Source organism: Tachyglossus aculeatus, chromosome 11 (assembly GCF_015852505.1).
Source record: "Tachyglossus aculeatus isolate mTacAcu1 chromosome 11, mTacAcu1.pri, whole genome shotgun sequence".
Classification (NCBI taxonomy): domain Eukaryota; kingdom Metazoa; phylum Chordata; class Mammalia; order Monotremata; family Tachyglossidae; genus Tachyglossus; species Tachyglossus aculeatus.
In genome coordinates, this window is record NC_052076.1 from 3,221,974 (window position 1) to 3,235,322 (window position 13,349).

The window sequence follows — 13,349 nt, forward strand, 5'->3', positions numbered from 1 at the left end:
AGGGGTTGGGCTAGTGGATAAAGCATGGGGCGTCAGAAGGACCTGGGTTCTATTAACAGCTCTGCTCTGCTACTGTGCGATACTGTGCGATACTGTGCCTCAGTTACCTTCTCTGTAAAATGGGGATTGAGACTGTGAGCCCTATGAAGGACAGGGACTGTGTCCAGCCTGATTAGCGTGTATCTACCCCAGTGCTTAGTACGGTGCCTGGCACATAGGAAGCGCTTAACAAATACCATAAAAAAGGGGGACCCCTGGCTTGAATTTGTGCTTGGCTCGCTCTCTTCTTCTTCTTCATATGGAAACTCCTTCAGGGCAGAGATAATGTAGTTTGGGGTTTCTTGACACGCACCTAGCATGGATTCAAGTGCACAAAGGGATGCCCTCTGTCACTAATAAAAGCATGGCTCTGTCGCAATGTCAACTCAGCATGAATGGGCAGAAATGGGACGGGAGGGGGAGAGCTCCAAATGCACGTGTGCCATCTGAGACTGGAATTCAGGACAAAATAAGCAACCGATCGTATTTCTTGAGCCCTTACAGAGTGCAGGGCACTGTACTAAGCTCTTGCGAAAATACAACACAGCAATATAACAGTAAAAAAGACACATTCCCTGCCCACAACGAGTATTCTAGAGCAGAGCCAAGAGAGGCTAGGAATAGCCCAGAGGCTATCAAATTGATAATGGCCACAAAAACTAAAGAGAGGCAGAGGAGAGAAAAACAGCGGGGAAGAAGCAGAAAACAGGAGAGCAGACCGGTGGGTAGGCAGGAAGAGGGGGAGAAAGCCAAGTTTAGGGATTCAATGAATAAATACTACGTGGAGAACGTGGCAAGGAGTAATCCAAAATAAAATGAACCAGAATGAGGAGTTCCTCTTAAGCATGTTCTGGGCATGAAACAGCTCTCCCACCCCCAGCTCCTAGGAGCCCGCAAAAACGCTCTGAGGAGTTATCGAAAGGAGTGTAAGCATTTGACTGCAATCTCCTTGTGGGCAGGGAAAGTGCCTACCAGATCTGTTATATCGGACTCTCCCAAGCGCTTAGTACAGTGCTCTGCATACAGTAAGTGCTTAGTAAATTCGATCGGTTGAGAGTAAACTCTCCTGTATCTCCCGTAGCCTTCATTTAAAATAAGTTCCTGCAATGGTTTAGCAGATAGAGCAGGGGCTTGGGAGTCAGAAAGTCATGGGTTCTAATCCCGACTCCTCCACTTATTCATTCATTCATTCAATCGTATTTATTGAGCACTTACTGTGTGCAGAGCACTGTACTAAGCGCTTGGGAAGTGCAAGTTGGCAACATATAGAGACGGTCCCTACCCAACAGTAGGCTCACAGTCTAGAAGATCTGCATGGGGCTCAGTCTAGGTAGGAGGGCATAAGATTGAGTTTGCTTTTTACAGATGAGGAAGCTGAGGCGCAGAAAAGTGCAGTGACTTGCTCAAGGTCACACAGCTGTCACGTGGCAGAGCTGGGATTAGAACCCAGGTCCTCTGAGTCCCAGGCCCATGCTCTTTCCGCTAGGTCACACTGCTTCGTTTAGCACATTTATATGTCTGTCCTCAAGGGATCCCGTACTTTATCAAATAAGGCATTAGATTATATGTTCCTCGAGGAACGTAACTGTATCTTTTACTTCTGCTGTGTGTTTCCAGGTGTTTTGCACAGGGTAGGTGCTCAATAAATAGTACTGACGATGAAGTCAAGTAATGTGATCCCATAATGAGGGAAGCAGCATGGCCCCGTGGAAAGAGCCCGAGCCTGGAAATCGGAGAACCTGCGTCTTAGTCCTTGTTCCAACTCGTACTTCCCAAGCGCTTAGTACAGTGCTCTGCACACAGTAAGCGCTCAATAAATAGGGAGAAGCAGCGTGGCTCAGTGGAAAGAGCCCGGGCTTTGGAGTCAGAGGTCATGGGTTCGAGTCCCGGCTCCGCCACATGTCTGCTGTGTGACCTTGGGCAAGTCACTTAACTTCTCTGAGCCTCAGTGACTTCATCTGTAAAATGGGGATTAAGACTGTGAGCCCCACGTGGGACAACCTGATCACTTTGTATCCCCCAAAGCGCTTAGAACAGTGCTTTGCACATAGTAAGCGCTTAACAAATGCCAACATTATTATTATTATTATAATAAATACGATTGAATGAATGTTCTGCCACATGCCCGCTGTGTGACCTTGGGCAAGTCACTTAATTTCTCTGTGCCTCCGCTTCCTCATTGTAAAATGGGGATTCAAAACCTCTTCTCCCTCCTACTTAGACTGTGAGCGCCATATGGGACAGGGCCCGGGTCCCATCTGATGATCTCGTATCTACCCCAGGACTCAGTACAGTGTTTGGCACACAGTAAGCGCTTAACAAATACTACAGTAGTTGTCGGAGGTGTCAGAGGTGGCCGTCCCCAAATTTGAAAACAACCTTAGCGATGAGGGCCAGAGGTACAATCGACCTAAAATGCTCATTTTAGCTGTGAAACAGAATTGTCAGCTGTGTGACTTTGGTCAAATCACTTCACTTCTCTGTGCTTCAGTGACCTCATCTGTAAAATGGGGATTAAGACTGTGAGCCCACCGTGGGACAACCTGATCACCTTGTAACTTCCCTAGCACTTACAGCAGTGCTTTGCACATAGTAAGCACTCAATAAATGCCATTATTATTATTATTACTAATGATGAAGTCAAGTAATGTGATCCCATAATGAGGGAAGCAGCATAGCCCAGTGGAAAGAGCCCGAGCCTGGAAAACCTGCGTCTTAGTTTCTGTTCTGCCACATGCCTGCTGTGTGACCTTGGGCAAGTCACTTAATTTCTCTGTGCCTCCACTTCCTCATTGTAAAATGGGGATTCAAAACCTCTTCTCCGTCCTACTTAGACTGTGAGCGCCATATGGGACAGGGCCCGGGTCCCATCTGATGATCTCGTATCTACCCCAGGGCTCAGTACAGTGTTTGGCACACAGTAAGCGCTTAACAAATACTACAGTAGTTGTCGGAGGTGTCAGAGGTGGCCGTCCCCAAATTTGCAAACAACCTTGGAGATGAGGGCCAGATGTACAATCGACCTAAAGATGCTCATTTTAGCTGTGAAGCAGAAAACATTGTCAGATGCTGCAAACACACACACATATACACACACACACACAACAGCATAACGGCGGGGGAAAGTGTCGCGTGAATATAGTGTGGTCAGGATTGTCAGTTTCCCAGTGGCCTTTTCAGCCCCACTCACCCAGAGGCGTCACCCTCGGAGACGAAGAACAAGAAATGGATAACGGTCTCTCAAGTGCGTGCGTTCTCAGGTACGCGGTAATTACATATTCCCAGGGCTCGCTTGGCGGCTGATCTGTGAAGCAAAAATTAAAGTCTCAGGGAATACGCCTTTTCCCTTGTGGGGGCAAATCAACGCGTCTAATCAACCTAGGGAGATTACAGATAGAGAAGAACATAGGGGCTGATTGAAAGGAGTCTGTGGAAGCAGAGCAAGGAGAGAAAAGATTGAGGGTTGTCACCGATCCACAGAAAGCAAGAGCTTGGTCTATTTGCATTAAGCAGCAGACTGCGTAAGTGACGAGTTGTCAAGCAATCACTTAATTAGCGTGGCTCAATGGAAAGAGCCCGGGCTTTGGGGTCAGAGGTCATGGGTTCAAATCCCTGCTCCGCCAGTTTTCAGCTGTGTGACTTCGGGCAAGTCACTTCTCTGGGCCTCAGTTCCCTCATCTGTAAAATGGGGATAAAGACTGTGAGTCCCCTGTGGGACAACCTGATCACCTTGTAACCTCCCTCGTGCTTAGAACAGTGCTTTGAATATAGTAAGCACTTAATAAATGCCATTATTATTATTATTATTATTATCTTGGGATGTGAACCCTGATCTTTCAATAAGGAACTTCTCCAGAAAGGCCTAATCTGACAGGATGTGAGCGATATGGAACCCCATTAGGTAGCAACCACCAGAAATCACAGGGAAAAAGTGAGGTGGCCTTTTCATCCAGGTGCATGTACTGTACAGTCTGATTTCCAGCTGATCCGCCCTCTCCCTGGCAGGAAAACAGCATCGGACACTTTTAAATCCAGTATTTTTTTTTTCAACATTCAGCCTCCCTCCGCCACAGTTCAGTCCCTTCGCTTGGAAGCAGAGCCCATGTTTATAGGATCCGGAAGGGACGGCATAGAGAAGCAGCGTGGCTCAGTGGGAAAGGCACGGGCTTTGGAGTCAGAGGTCACGGGTTCCAATCCCGGCTCCGCCACTTGTCAGCTGTGCGACTTTGGGCAAGTCACTTCACTTCTCTGGGCCTCAGGTACCTCATCTGTAAAATGGGGATGAAGACTGTGAGCCCCCTGTGAGACAACCTGATCATCTTGTAACCTCCACAGTGGTTTGCACAAAGTAAGCGCTTAATAAATGCCATTATTATTAGCTCCGGAGCATGAGGGAGGGTGGATACACTCTAGATTCCGCGGATTTCAGCAAAGAACCTCTGTTTGGGTGTCCTCACGAGACCCCTCCGTTCCATTATGCAACTTACACAACACGTTATGTCACGTTCGTCTGTTGGTACCGAGTCAGCTAAGACGTGTCTGGTATTCTCCAGTGGCCAACCTAGGCAAGACCCTGACTCAGTGTTGGCTTCACTCTAAATTCCTGTGTTGACTGACGCCGTGAGCCTCACCTGCCTGAATTTCAGATAAGGGGAACCACATTCAGGGCTTTTTTGAGGGAGCTCACGTCGTCCACCCCAACGACCTCCGTGAGCCGCCGGGCTCTCATCATTCCCTAGCTGCCGGTTTACGTTCTCCTCTTCCTAGGCCTTAGATACAACCGATTTCACATTCACACTGCCATCCGGATTCCTAAACATCTCTGAAATAAATCCCATCGATTTCTTTCCTTCGGGATGGGGAAGGGGAAGCAGGGGCTGACAGAGAGGGAGAGCTTCTGGTGCCAAACTGGCATTTTGTTAGGTAACGTGACACTCGGAAGCACATTCCCACCCACCCCCGAATCCCGTGGGTTCAGCCTAAATCTCAGCGACCGGTGAAATTCTCAGATAGCATTTCCACGGGGCAAGAAAGGGCTGGAAACTCACAGCTCGAAGTAACGCTCGGATGCCTAAACTAGCCCAGGGAAGAACACCAGATGTCCCAAATTTGGAAAGCAGCACAACCCAGCGGGAAAGACCCCAGGACAGGAAGAAAGGAACCTGTGGTCCTAGTCCCAACTCTGCTTCCGAGATGCCGGGCAACCCTAAGCAAGTCACTTAACCTCCTCTAGCCTCAGTTTCCTCATTTGTAAATTGGGGATAATGATCTCTGCCTCTCCGTTTCTTAGCTTGTGTGCCCCATGTGGAACAGGGATTGTGTCCCATCCGATGATCTTGTGTCCACCCAAAGCACTTAACACGGCGCTTGAAAAATAAGCCACTACAATTATGATTTCTATGAGCCGTGGCCAATGCCTGGTTTGGGCAGGGCTGTTCTGAAGACCTGTCCTTTTGACCACATGCCCTCCAACTATCACTGTGGCTCCTGAGGGAAACACAGGTTTGGGGTTTTTCGAGGTATTTGTTAAGCACTTAATGATAGTAATAATAATAATTATGGCATTTATTAAGCACTTACTATGTACCCAGCACTGTACTAAGTGCTGGGGTGGATACAAGCAAATGGGTTGGATTCAGTCCCTGTCCCACGCGGGGCTCACAGTCTCGATCCCCACTTTACAGATGAGGTAACCGAGGCACAGAGAAGTGAAGTGACTTGCCCAAGGTAACGCTGTAGACAGGCCCGTGCTCTATCCGCTACGTCCTACTGCTCCAAGTGCTTAGCACAATGCCCTACACACCGCAGAGCGCTCAACACTTACTACGTGCCAGGCACTGTACTAAGCACTGGAGTAGATACAAGCTAATCAGGTTGGCCACCGACCATGTCCCACTTGGGACTCACAGTCCTAATCCCCATTTTACAAATGAGGTAATCAATCAATCAATCGTATTTATTGAGCGCTGTGTGCAGAGCACTGTACTAAGCGCTTGGGAAGTCCAAGTTGGCAACATATTGAGACGGTCCCTACCCAACAGTGGGCTCACAGTCTAGAAGGGGGAGACAGAGAACCAAACCAAACATATTAACAAAATAAAATAAATAGAATAGATATGTACAAGTAAAATAAATGGAGTAATAAACATGTACAAACATATATACAGGTGCTGTAGGGAAGGTAAGGCACAGAGAAGTTGCGACTTACCCAAGGTCACACAGCGGACAAGTGATGGAGCCAGGATTAGAGCCGGGTCCTCTGCCTCCCAGGGCCGAGCTCTTTCCACTAGGCCACACTGCTTCTCATGGAATAAGAATAATAATTATGGTATTTGTTAAGCGCTTACAACGTGCAAAGCACTGTTCTAAGCGCTGGGGAGGTTACAAGGTGATCAGGTTGTCCCACGGGGGACAGTTTGAATCCTCATTTTACAGATGAGGTCACTGAGGCCCAGAGAAGCGAAGCGACTTGCCCAAAGTCACACAGCTGACAGCTGGCGGAGCCGGGATTTGAACCCGTGACCTCTGACTCCGAAGCCCGTGCCCTTTCCACCTGTCAGGAAGCCGGACTCTTTCAGGGGAGTGTGGGTTTCCTCGCGTCCCCAGCCCGTGGCCTCCTACCCTGGGCACCCCTGAGGGGACAGGGACTGTGACCACCCGGTTTGCTTTTACCCACCGTAGCGTTCAGTACAGTGCCTGGCCCAAAGGAAGCGTTTAACAACTACTATTATTATTTTCCTCTAACTCTATGGATACACAACCAAAATGGTTGCAGATGGAAGTGAGGCATTCTGGAAGAGATGAGTCCATGGCGTCGCTATGGGTCGAGAACGACTACGCGGCGAGACTGTAAGCCCGTTGCGGGCAGGGAATGTGCCTTTTTTTGTTATAGCGTACTCTCCCAAGTGCTTAGCATTGTGCTCGGCACACAGTAAGTGCTCAATAAATACGGTGGAATGAATTGAATGAATAATAATAATAATGATGGTATTTGTTAAGCGCTTACTATGTGCCAAGCACCGTTCTAAACGCTGGGGTAGATACAGGGTGATCAGGTTGTCCCAGGTGGGGCTCACATTTTTAATCCCCATTTTACAGATAAGGTAACTGAGGCACAGAGAAGGTGAGTGACTTGCCCAAGGTCACACAGCGGACAAGCGGGGGAGTCTGGATTAGAACCCATGACCTCTGACTCCCAAGCCCGGGCTCTTGCCACTAAGCCATGCTGCGTCTCTATGAAATGGGGGGGGGGGGGGGGGGGGGGCCGGGGTCTCGGCCTTCTTTGAAAGGCTGAGGCTGAAGACCCTTCGATTTGGCCTCCGTCTCCTCAGTCTCCTCCTCCTCCTCCGCCTCCTCGGCCTCCCTCTCCTCAGCCTCCCTCCTCCTCCTCAGCCTCCTCAGCCTCCCTCTTCTCCTCAGCCTCCCTCCTCCTCCTCAGCCTCCTCAGCCTGTCTCTTCAGCCTCCCTCTCCTCAGCCTCCTTCTCCTCAGCCTCCCTCCTCCTCCTCCTCCTCAGCCTCCGCCTCCTCAGCCTGTCTCTTCCTCCCTCTCCTCAGCCTCCTTCTTCTCAGCCTCCCTCCCTCTCCTCAGCCTCCCTCTCCTCGGCCTCCTCTTCCTCAGCCTGTCTCTTCAGCCTCCCTCTCCTCAGCCTCCATAGCCTATCTCCTCAGCCTCCGTCTCTGCCTCCGTAGCCTCTCTCCTCAGCCTCCGTCTCTGCCTCCGTAGCCTCTCTCCTCTGCCTCCGCCTCCTCAGCCCGTCTCTTCAGCCTCTCTCTCCTCAGCCTTCATTGCCTCAGCCTCCTTCTCCTCAGGCTCCCTCTCCTCAGCCTCCGTTTCCTCAGCCTGTCTCTTCAGCCTCCCTCTCCTCGGCCTCCCTCTCCTCAGCCTGTCTCTTCAGCCTCCCTCTCCTCAGCCTCCGGATCCTCAGCCTTTCTCCTCAGCCTCCGTTTCCTCAGCCTGTTTCTTCAGCCTCCCTATCCTCAGCGTCCGTCTCTGCCTCCATAGCCTCTCTCCTCAGCCTGTCTCTTTAGCCTCCCTCTCCTCAGCCTCCTTCTCCTCAGCCTCCGTCTCCTCAGCCTTTCTCTCTCCTCAGCCTCCGTATCCTCTCTCCTCAGCCTCCGTCTCCTCAGCCTCCGTAGCCTCTCTCCTCTGCCTCCGTCTCCTCAGCCTTTGTCTCTCCTCAGCGTCCTTCTCCTCAGCCTGTCTCTTCAGCCTGCCTCTCCTCAGCCTCCTTCTCATTCATCCATTCAATCGTATTTATTGAGCACTTACTGTGTGCAGAGCACTGTACTAAGCGCTTGGGAAGTCCAAGTTGGCAACATATAGAGACGGTCCCTACCCAACAGTGGGCTCACCGTCTCTGCCTCCGTAGCCTCTCTCCTCAGCCTCCGCCTCCTCAGCCTGTCTCTTCAGCCTCCCTCCTTCTCCTCAGCCTCCGTAGCCTTCTCTCCTCAGCCTCCGCCTCCTCAGCCTGTCTCTCCTCAGCCTCCTTCCTTCTCCTCAGCCTCCGTCTCCTCAGCCTCCGTAGCCTCTCTCCTCCGCCTCTGTCTCCCCTCAGCCTCCGCCTCCTCAGCCTGTCTCTTCAGCCTCCCTCTCCTCAGCCTCCGTCTCCTTAGCCTCCTTGTCCTCAGCCTCCCTCCTTCTCCTCAGCCTCCGTCTCCTCAGCCTCCGTCACCTTCTCTCCTCAGCCTCTGTAGCCTCTCTCCTCAGCCTCCGCCTCCTCAGCCTCCCTTCTCCTCAGCCTCCGTAGCCTCTCTCCTCCGCCTCTGTCTCCTCAGCCTCCCTCTCCTCAGCCTCCGCCTCCTCGGCCTGTCTCTTCAGCCTCCCTCTCCTCAGCCTCCGTCTCCTTAGCCTCCTTGTCCTCAGCCTCCCTCCTTCTCCTCAGCCTCCGTCTCCTCAGCCTCCGTCACCTTCTCTCCTCAGCCTCTGTAGCCTCTCTCCTCAGCCTCCGCCTCCTCAGCCTCCCTTCTCCTCAGCCTCCGTAGCCTCTCTCCTCCGCCTCTGTCTCCTCAGCCTCCCTCTCCTCAGCCTCCGCCTCCTCGGCCTGTCTCTTCAGCCTCCCTCTCCTCAGCCTCCCTCCCTCTCCTCAGCCTCCGTCTCCTCAGCCTCCTTGTCCTCAGCCTCCCTCCTTCTCCTCAGCCTCTTCCTCCTCAGCCTCCGTCTCCTCAGCCTCCGTATCCTCTCTCCTCAGCCTCCGTCTCCTCAGCCTCTGTAGCCTCTCTCCTCAGCCTCCGCCTCCTCAGCCTCCGCCTCCTCAGCCTCCGTCTCCTCAGCCTCCTTCTCCTCAGCCTCCGTAGCCTCTCTCCTCCGCCTCTGTCTCCTCAGCCTTTCTCTCTCCTTAACCTCCCTCTCCTCGGCCTCCCTCTCCTCAGCCTCCTTCCGCCAAGGCGGCCGTCGACCCGCGGCGCGCGTGCGCTCAGCGGCTGCTGAATATTCATGAGGGAGGCGGGGCCGACCGCGGGCTCTCGCGAGCTCAGCCATTCCCGAGACCGGGAGGCCGGGGCGGGGCGGGCGGGCGGGCGCGCGCCTCGGCACCTCTCTGAATATTCATGTGAGGGGCGCGAGCCTCGGCATCCATCTGAATATTCATGAGAGAGGCGCGCGCCTCGCGTCCCTATGAATATTCATGAGGGCGGGGGGAGGGGCGCGCTCCCCGGCATCTCTGAATATTCACAAGGGCGGGGAAATAATAATAATAATAATAATAATTGGCATTTGTTAAGCGCTTACTATGTGCAAAGCACTGTTCTAAGCGCTGGGGAGGATACAGGGTGATCAGGTTGCCCCATGTGGGGCTCACAGTCTTAATCCCCATTTTACAGATGAGGTAACTGAGGCCCAGAGAAGTTAAGTGACTTGCCCAAGATCACACAGCAGACAGGTGGTGGAGTCGGGATTCGAACCCATGGCCTCCGACTCCAAAGCCCGGGCTCTTTCCACTGAGCCACGCTGTGGGAAAAGGGCGCCCCCCTCGGCATGCTCTTGACTATTCATAAGAGGGGCGCGCCTCGTCATCCTCTGAATATTCATGAGGGAGGGGGGAGTGGCGCGCTCCTCGGCATCCCTCAGAATATTCATGAGGGCGGGGAAGGGGCGTGCGCCTCGGCATCCTTCTGACTATTCATAAGAGGGGCGCGCGTCGGCATCCCTCTGAATATTCATGAGGGGGCGCATGCCTCAGCATCCCTCTGAATATTCATGAGGGAGGTGAAGGGGCGCGCACCTCGGCATCCCTCTGAATATTCACGAGAGGGGCGCGCGCCTCAGCATCCTTCTGAATATTCATGAGGGAGGGGGGAGGGGCGCGCGCCTCGGCATCCTTCTGAATATTCATGAGAGGGGCGCGCGCCTCGGCATCCTCTGAATAGTCGTGAGGACGGGAAGGGGCGCGCGCCCCGGTATCCTTTTGACTATTCATGAGGGGTGTGCCTCGGCATCACTCTGAATATTCATGAGGGGGGATGGGGCGCGCTCCTCGGCACCCTCTGAATATTCATGAAGGGGCGCGCGCCTCGGTATCTCTGAATATTCATTAGGGGCGCGCGCCTCGGTATCCTCTGAATATTCGTGAGGACGGGGAAGGGGCGCGCGCCCCGGCATCCCTCTGAATAGTCACGGGAGGGGCGCGCGCCTCGGCACCCTCTGAATAGTCGTGAGGACGGGGAAGGGGCGCGCGCCTCGGCACCCTCTGAATATTCATGAAGGGGCGCGCGCCTCGACATGCCTCTGAATAGTCACGAGAGGGGCGCGCGCCTCGGCATCCCTCTGAATATTCATGAAGGGGCGCGCGCCTCGGCACCCTCTGAATATTCATGAAGGGGCGCGCGCCACAGCATCTCTCTGAATATTCATGAAGGGGCGCGCGCCTCGGCGTCCCTCTGAAGATTCACGAGAGGGGCGCGCGCCTCGGCATCCCTCTGAATAGTCGTGAGGACGGGAAGGGGCGCGCGCCTCGGCATCCCTCTGAATATTAGTGAGGACGGGGCGGGGGCGCGCGCCTCGGCACCCTCTGAATATTCATGAAAGGGCGAGCGCCTCGGCATCCCTATGAATATTTATGAGAGGGGCGCGCGCCTCGGCATCCTTTGAATATTCATAAAGGGGCGCGCTCCTCGGCATCTCTGAATATTCATGAGAGGGGCGCGCGCCTCGGCATCCTCTGAATAGTCGTGTGGACGGGGAAGGGGCGCGCGCCTCGGCACCCTCTGAATATTCACGAGAGGGGCGCGCGCCTCGGTACCCTCTGAATATTCATGAGAGGGGCGCGCGCCTCGGCACCCTCTGAATATTCACGAGAGGGGCGCGCGCCTCGGTACCCTCTGAATATTCATGAGAGGGGCGCGCGCCTCGGCATCCCTCTGAATATTCACGAGAGGGGCGCGCGCCTCGGCATCCTCTGAATAGTCGTGAGGACGGGGAAGGGGCGCGCCCTGGCATCCTTCTGGCTATTCATGAGGGGCGCGCCTCGGCATCCTTCTGAATATTCATGAGGGGCGCGCGCCTCGGCGTCCCTCTGAATATTCATGAGGGCGGGGAGCGGCGCGCGCCCCCGCGCGGCGAGGGGCGGGCTCCCGTGACGGCCCGTCCATCGGTCCATCCATCCATCCATCCATCCATCCATCCATCCATCCATCCATCCCTCCATCCCTCCATCCATCCCTCCATCCACCCGTCCGATTCCCCGGGATCCGCCTCCCTCCGCCGGGAGCCGAACAGGTGCCGCGGGGCCGCGCGGGGAAAAGGGTGGGATGGGCGGGAGACCCCCAGCCCCCCAGCCCCCCAACCTCCGGTCCTGGGGGCGTCCTGTCCAGTCCGGGGGGGGGGGGCTTCCCGGTGGATGGGGGGGACGGGAGCCTCCTCGCTCCGACGCCATCCTTCATCCTTCCCTCTCCCATCCCAGGGACCAGGCCTCTCTGGTCCTGGGGTCCTGGGCCCCCCCCTGACCCCCGTGGAGACCCCCGGAGTGGACGCCCTGCACCGGGGGGGAGGGAAGATTTGTTTCCCCCCCCAAAAAAAACCAATTTGGGGGGAGGGTCGAATCCCCCCGGATCCGGGGACCACCCCCCTCCGAGAGAGTGATGCTGCAGGGCCTTGGTCATCATCAATCACCATCATCAATCGTATTTATTGAGCGCTTACTGTGTGCAGAGCACTGGACTAAGCGCTTGGGAAGTCCAAGTTGGCAACAGATAGAGAAGGAGCCCACTGTTGGGTAGGGACTGTCTCTATATGTTGCCAATTTGGACTTCCCAAGCGCTTAGTACAGCGCTCTGCACATAGTAAGCGCTCAACAAATACGATTGGTGATGATGATGACAGTCCCTACCCAACAGTGGGCTCACCTCCGGGACTCCAGGGTCCTTCCTCCCCTTTCCAAGCACACCCTCGGGGCTCAATACGTAGGATTGAATGAAGAACAGTGCTTGGCACATAGTAAGCGCTTGACAGATCAATCAATCAATCGTATTGATTGAGCGCCTACTGGGTGCAGAGCTCGGGAAGGCCGAGTTGGCAACATCTAGAGACGGTCCCTGCCCAACGGCGGGCTCACAGTCTAGAAAGGGGAGACAGACAACAGAGCAAAACATATTAACAAAATAAAATAAATAGAATTAATATTAACAATAACAATCGTATTTATTGAGCGCTTACTGTGTGCAGAGCACTGGACTAAGCGCTTGGGAAGTACAAGTTGGCAACATATAGAGATGGTCCCTACCCAACAGCAGGCTCACAGTCTAGAAGGGGGAGACAGAGAACAGAACAAAACATATTAACAAAATGAAATAAATAGAATGGAATTAAGCGCTTACTATGCGCAAAGCACCGTTAATTATTAGTATTAATATTATGAATGACTGTCCCGACCCAACAGCGGGCTCACAGTCTAGAAAGGGGAGACAGAGAACAGAACAAAACATATTAACAAAATGAAATAAATAGAATGGAATTAAGCGCTTACTATGTACAAAGCACTGTTAATTATTAGTATTAATATTATGAATGACTGTTCTGACCCAACAGCGGGCTCACGGTCTAGAAAGGGGAGACAGAGAACAGAACAAAACATAATAACAAAATGAAATAAATAGAATGGAATTAAGCGCTTACTATGTGCAAAGCACTGTTAATTATTAGTATTAATATTATGAATGACTGTCCCGACCCAACAGCGGGCTCACGGTCTAGAAAGGGGAGACAGGCAACAGAACGAAATGTATTAACAAAATGACATGAATAGAATGGAATTAAGCGCTTACTATGTGCAAAGCACTGTTAATATTAGTATTAATATTATGAATGACTGTCCCG

At 53.2% G+C, this 13,349-nt stretch overlaps 1 protein-coding gene across 2 annotated transcripts in view; it reads left to right on the forward strand.

Moving 5' to 3' along the window:
• The window catches only part of FEZ1 (fasciculation and elongation protein zeta 1), a 56,728-nt gene that overhangs the window by 13,926 nt on the left and 29,453 nt on the right, over nucleotides 1-13,349 (forward strand). The window contains exon 1 of one of the 2 annotated variants that reach the window (XM_038754766.1): nucleotides 11,693-11,753. The exons of the other annotated variant lie outside the window; for it this stretch is intronic. The gene's annotated coding sequence lies outside the window, so the exon portion shown is untranslated. Of the gene's footprint in view, nucleotides 1-11,692; nucleotides 11,754-13,349 lie in introns of those variants that run through there. 2 annotated transcript variants of the gene reach the window in all.